Raw genomic sequence first — 6,000 nt, 5'->3', positions numbered from 1 at the left:
TACCGCGATGCGACGCTGCGCAGCCGCCCGCGTCCAATGTGTGCTCCCCTTTAGTCTGCTGGTTTAGAAGGCATTTGTAGAAAAGGCCTCAGGTCTTAAAACAACAGGCCCATGGATCACTAGAGTAGTAAATTATTACATGATTACCTGATCATAAGTACTAGAGATGATCACAATTATTTCTCTGTAGAAAAAAAAGAAGAAAGAAATCATTACATTTTCAGAAAATGGCAGAAACGACCGCGCTGAAAAAGCCAGAGATGGATGGAGGCGGGTGACGCGGGGACGGAGAAGGCTTCTATCCATTACTGCCACACTGCCACTTCAATTACTGTTCCCGCCGCCATGTCGTTGCCTCCACCACCACCACCACCCACCACCACAGAGGGACGGGGGGGGAGCCAAGCCACGCATGCAGGGACCAAACACACCGTTGTCCAATCAACAAGAACAGGAGACAGGAAGACGTTTGGGGAGCATGGGGGGGGTTTAACCCCTTTAGACTGGGAATGCATTATTATAACTATTGAAAAATAGCAGATATACAAGCTCACAGCGCAGCACCGAGTGCCACACATGCGAGCTTGTAGAGCTGCTATTTTGTAAAAAATCATGAAAATTTGAATATTTCAAATCCTTTTTTTGAAAAACATATATTTCTGTCAGTGGTGCTCAAACCTTTTCATGTGAAGGACCCCCAAAACGATATGTATTTGGCTGTGGACCCCCCATCTCAAAATATTTAGTTCCAGGGACCCCCCAGAAGCAAGTTACAAATGTTTGCTTAAAAAATACATATATTCAAAGATTTGCACACATTTTCATGACTTTTCAAAAATAGCAGATGTACAAGCTCGCAGTGCGGCACTCTGTGCCGCGCTGTGAGCTTGTATATCTGCTATTTTTCAATAGCTAAAGTATAAAATAATTAAGGCCCCCTCCAACTTGGGCCCTACTAACTCAGTCCCACTTTTCTCCCCCCTTGTGACACCCCTGCAGGGAGGGGAGTGGGGTTGGGGCGTACATGGTGAAGAGGGGAATGGGAGTAATTGGAGGAGGCGGAGGAGGAGGGCCCGGGCGGTGCGAAAGGTTAAGAGACGGAGATGGGATGGATGGAGTCTGCAGGCGGGGGAGGCTCTGTTTGTGGAGCCCTTAACATATTGACTCGACAAGCAAGCACACACACACACACACGCGCACACGCACGCGCACGCGCACACACACACACACACACACACACGCACGCACGCACGCACGCACGCACGCACGCACGCACACACACACACACACAGAGGGAGAGAGGGAGAGAGAGAGAGAGAGGTTTAAAATTCTATGCCCGTACATCAAGCCCACCAGTGGATGAAAGATGCTCCTCTCCTCTCCTCTCCTCTCCTCTCCTCTCACTCTGGCCTATACCCCCCCCCCGGCCCCCCCCCTCCCCCCTGCCTTGTTCCTTTGAGTCACCATTCTCTGATGGTGCAGTACATCATTCCCGATCGCGAAGTTTCAAAGTGAAACACAATATGCACAGAACAACGTATTTCCCTCTCCCTCTCTCTCTCTCTCTCTCTCTCTCTCTCTCTCTCTCTCTCTCTCTCTCTCTCTCTCTCACACACACACACACACAGTGCAGGGGATCAATGCGATCCACTTACCTTTGAACCGTTCCGTTGTTCAGCGTAAAAAAAAAAATTAAAGAATAAAAACAAAACGCTATACTCCTCCTCCTGGTCTAAAACGGTCCGACAGCCCCTCCCTCCCATCCCTCCCTCCCCGTGATCGATGTTTCTAACGGGCGGTAAATGGAGGCTACGCAGCGCTTCCAGGCCCCCTCGGTCGCTCTGACTGCACAGCTATAGCATTCACACCAAGTGAGACTCAGTCAGGGTCTGTCTGATGCTCAGGAAGAAGGGGCCCTCGGGGCCTTCCGCTGCCGTTTTGTTTGTTCCGACGCGTTTCGGTTTCTTTCCTCGCCTTTTTTTTCTTCACAGAATCCCCTCTCCCTCCCTCCCTCCCTCCCTCCCTGCTTGCCTCAACTGCCCTGCAGCGTTGCGAATAGGGAGAAGAAGAAAAGAAATAGACAACAAACACAAGCAAACACAAAAATCCATTTCTTTGCTCAGGTCTTTTATAGTGTTGTGTCTGTCTGCTCTTTTCTTTTTTTCCCCGTCTTCCTGTTTGTCTTATAGTACGAGGAGGTGGGCTCGCAGGAGAGCCCTTCCAGTGGGAAGTAGTATAACGACATTGTCAGGCAGAAACCTTATGTGTCCAAAACCGTTCGTTTTGTATTTATCATTTTTTAAATGATTTAAACTAGTGAAAACAGTCGATCTACAAGCACACGGTGCGAGGCGTTGTGTGCATGTAGATCTGCTGTTTTCACTACTTTTGTGCGATGGCCTTGTATGATGAAGCAGGGCTTTACTTTGCGAAAGAACGTACGAATTCGAAACTTGGAGATACGAGGTTTCCGCCTGACAAAGACGATAAAGTAGTAGTAAGTACATGAGTGAGTACATTTGCAAGTGCATTGCTGCGGGGCAGAAAGCGTGGCAGTTTCTCATTACCCCGAACTTAGGGGAGTTCAGACCTGCGTCCTTGGAAGTTCAGGCTTGGTTCGCCTCGGGAGTACAAACTTCCGAGGACGGGGAGACGGTAGTTTTTTGGAGCCGTGGGCGGAGCCCATGGTTTCCCTCTGAGTGGCAATGTGTGTCCTGTCTCACCAGTGAGAACTGTCCCGTTGAGTTCGAACAGTACCTTTTATGACCACACATGTTAAGGGAGGGGCGCTGTTTTCAGGCCAGGCACACACACGCACACACACACACAGGGGGGAACACATAGAATCAAAAACATAGATCTGGAAGTGCTCAATTTCACGGCTCCACTTCGAACCAAGGTTTGATTTTTTGTCCATCATTCGACTTTAAGGCTTAATCAGGCGTTTGGCCAGGGGTAGGCTAGGCTTTGGACATTGCTCTTGTCTGTATTATCCTTATGTATGTAATCCTGTTTCGTTCCTTTGTTGTTCATGTCAAATGTTTGTACATATGTTTTGCATACATGGCTGCTGTGTCGCAATCGACACATCTTTGTTACTATATCAGGGGTCTGCAACGTTTTCAGGCCAAGGACCCCTTAGTTGAGAGAGATGAAGCAGGGACCCCCACAACCTCTGCATAGATTCCAAATAGTTTCATTGTTTGACAGCACAATCATCAGTGTATTTTGGATTCATGTCAATTTGTGTTTTCAGATATTAATAACCACTTGAACCGTCAATACTTAATGGACTTGACCTTTCACTCTCTACTTAGTCTGCTCTTTTTCCCCTCTACACCAAACCTCTTTGCCGAAAATAGCCGATCTACAAGCTCACAACGCCTCGCGCTGCGAGGCGTTGTGAGCTTGTAGATCTGCTATTTTTGGCTAAAGTTCGCAGAATATGGATGCTAGGGTTCAAGTGGTTAATATAAAAAAGGAGAAAAAAAGTTTCTATCCCACAAAGATTTGGAGGACCCCCTGTAGTAACTCTGAGGACCCCCTGTTGAAGACCCCTGTACTATATCATATATCCTGTAGTTTTCCGATTGTAACAGCAGCGCTCTAAGTGACCTCATCATTCTCATCGCCGTCCGCTATGTGTGGATACCGGTATGTTCAGTGCAGATCAACAACACGTCTTTATGCGTCGTAAGCTTGTAGATCTGTTTATTTTATTTTATTGAGCGGTGGTAAACCGCTCCTAAGAGTGGCTGTGCGTGTGTCTGTAGCCACTTTTCCTCAGCGTTTTGCCATAGCAATGTGTTTTCCTCAGCGTTTTGCCATAGCAATATGTGTGTGTAGCCATATTACATCACCAATTACATCCTAGACCCATATCCTAGTCTTTTTCCTCAGCGTTTTGCCATAGCAATGTGTGTGTGTAGCCTGTATTACATCACCAATTACCAATTGAAGACGTTATGCAAGCACGACCACCGCTCACTTCACATTGGGTGTGACTTTTGCGTAACGTGAAACACTATTTTTTCCGTCCGTAGGTCGCAGTTAACTATGAAACCGTCACCTCTTGTCAGTAACGCCAGAGGGTAACGCCTTAATGTCTATAGCTGACCTACTGTATGACATCACATTGTTGTGACATCACATTGCGACATCACATTCTGTCCATGTCCCTTGTATATGCCCATATATAGAGATCCCTGATGTCATCAAAATTAAGCCTACATATAGCTTGGAATGCCCATATATGGACATATTGTGTGAGTCTCATGTGGTCTCTAACATAAGATATCTATGATGTCAGACATCATTTATATCATATCCATATTTGGGAAAATATTTTGTCCAACTTTTGTCGAAACTCGATTTACACTGGCAAATGAATTTGTCCTGTGCAAAGTCCGTCCTGCCCTTTAGGGCAAGGTCGCTTTTCACCCTTAGGTGTCTTACTGGTATATATAGTTTGTTTTTTAAAATACAGTCTGAATGAGATGATTCAATGATTTATAAGGAGCGTTGAATGTTATGATGACCCTGGATGGGGCACTGGTGCAGACAATCATTGTTAGCGTACCTCATACCTGCTGAGGTCAGAAGCCGATAGAGGGTGAGAAGCCTGCGTTGGTCAGGGTCTGGTCAGGGTCTGGACAGGGTCTGGCCAGGGTCTGGACAGGGTCTGGACAGGGTCTGGACAGGGTCTGGCCAGGGTCTGCAAGCACTGGACCAAAGAGTTACTCATATAATAAAGTTTGTCTGAACGGGAGGAGACGTGATAACTTTTCGTACGTTTAGTCTATGAGTAAACAAATGTTTCCTCAAGGCACCACTTGTGTGGTGAATGAAATTGGAATGAAAACATAAAGAGTAGAGGAATATTGTGAATGATGTTCAGTACATGCATCAAGCTTGATAACTATGAATTCACATTTCTCCGGATGATTTCCTCTTGCTTGGTGTGAAAACTTGTCGACAGCTCAGCACAGAATGAACTCCCTGGATGAAGCCTTCAATTAGAGTAAAGTAACGTTAATGTTACACGCATAAACACAAATCAGACATTATTCAGAGGCAGACTTATCTACCCAAAGTTAACTGAGACTATAATGTCCAATAAAAATATACCCACAACGGATCAGTTCTCATTTGAACCACTACAAAAGACCCAGCGGAACTGGCGGACCTTTTCAAAAGTCTTGTCCTTATTAGTGAAAACAATATACATGGTTATTGTTTCTTATTATCAAAAGATGACTCGTTTATTTCAATTAGTCTGTGAATTATGAAAGTAAATGTTAAAAAGTGTTACTCTTGACCCCGGTTTCCCCCAATATGGTTGAGAAAGATCTGCTGGCCTGGCTTACGTGCTCACACTGCATACGCTCGTTGTCGGGTGGAAACCTTGTCCAAAACCATTCGTTTTGCATTTATCATTTTAAAAATGATTTAAACTAGTGAAAACAGCCGATCTACAAGCACACAACGCCTCGCACCGCGAGGCGTTGTGTGCTTATAGATCTGCTGTTTTCACTACTTGTGTGCTACTTGACGGCCTTGTATGATGAAGCAGGGCTTTATTGCGAAAGAACGTACAAATTTGAAACTTGGAGATACGAGATTTCCACCCGACAACGACGATATGCTCGTTTTGTTTGCCATCTGTTTGGGGTTGACTTGAAACAAAAACAAAACTCTTTGGTTTTCGAGGGGGGTTCACCCGCTAACACAGAAAAATGATCCAACCCCCCCACTCCCCCTCCCGCACTTCACTAAGCTAGCAGGAAAGGATGAGAACATTATTCTGTTTTAAAAGGGAAAAAAAGGCGATATTTCCTCTCAGCTGTGAGAGGAAATATTAAGAGGTATCGCATTGATCCTGCACTTCCCTGAGGGACACCTATTGAGAGAGAGAGAGAGAGAGAGAGAGAGAGAGAGAGAGGGGGAGAGGGAGAGGGAGAGATTGAGGGAGAGGGAGAGAGAGGGGAGGTGTGAGACTGG

The sequence above is a fragment of the Nannobrachium achirus genome (genome assembly GCF_963921795.1).
Source record: "Nannobrachium achirus genome assembly, chromosome: 17".
Taxonomy (NCBI): domain Eukaryota; kingdom Metazoa; phylum Chordata; class Actinopteri; order Myctophiformes; family Myctophidae; genus Nannobrachium; species Nannobrachium achirus.
This window is presented reverse-complemented; position numbering follows the sequence as displayed.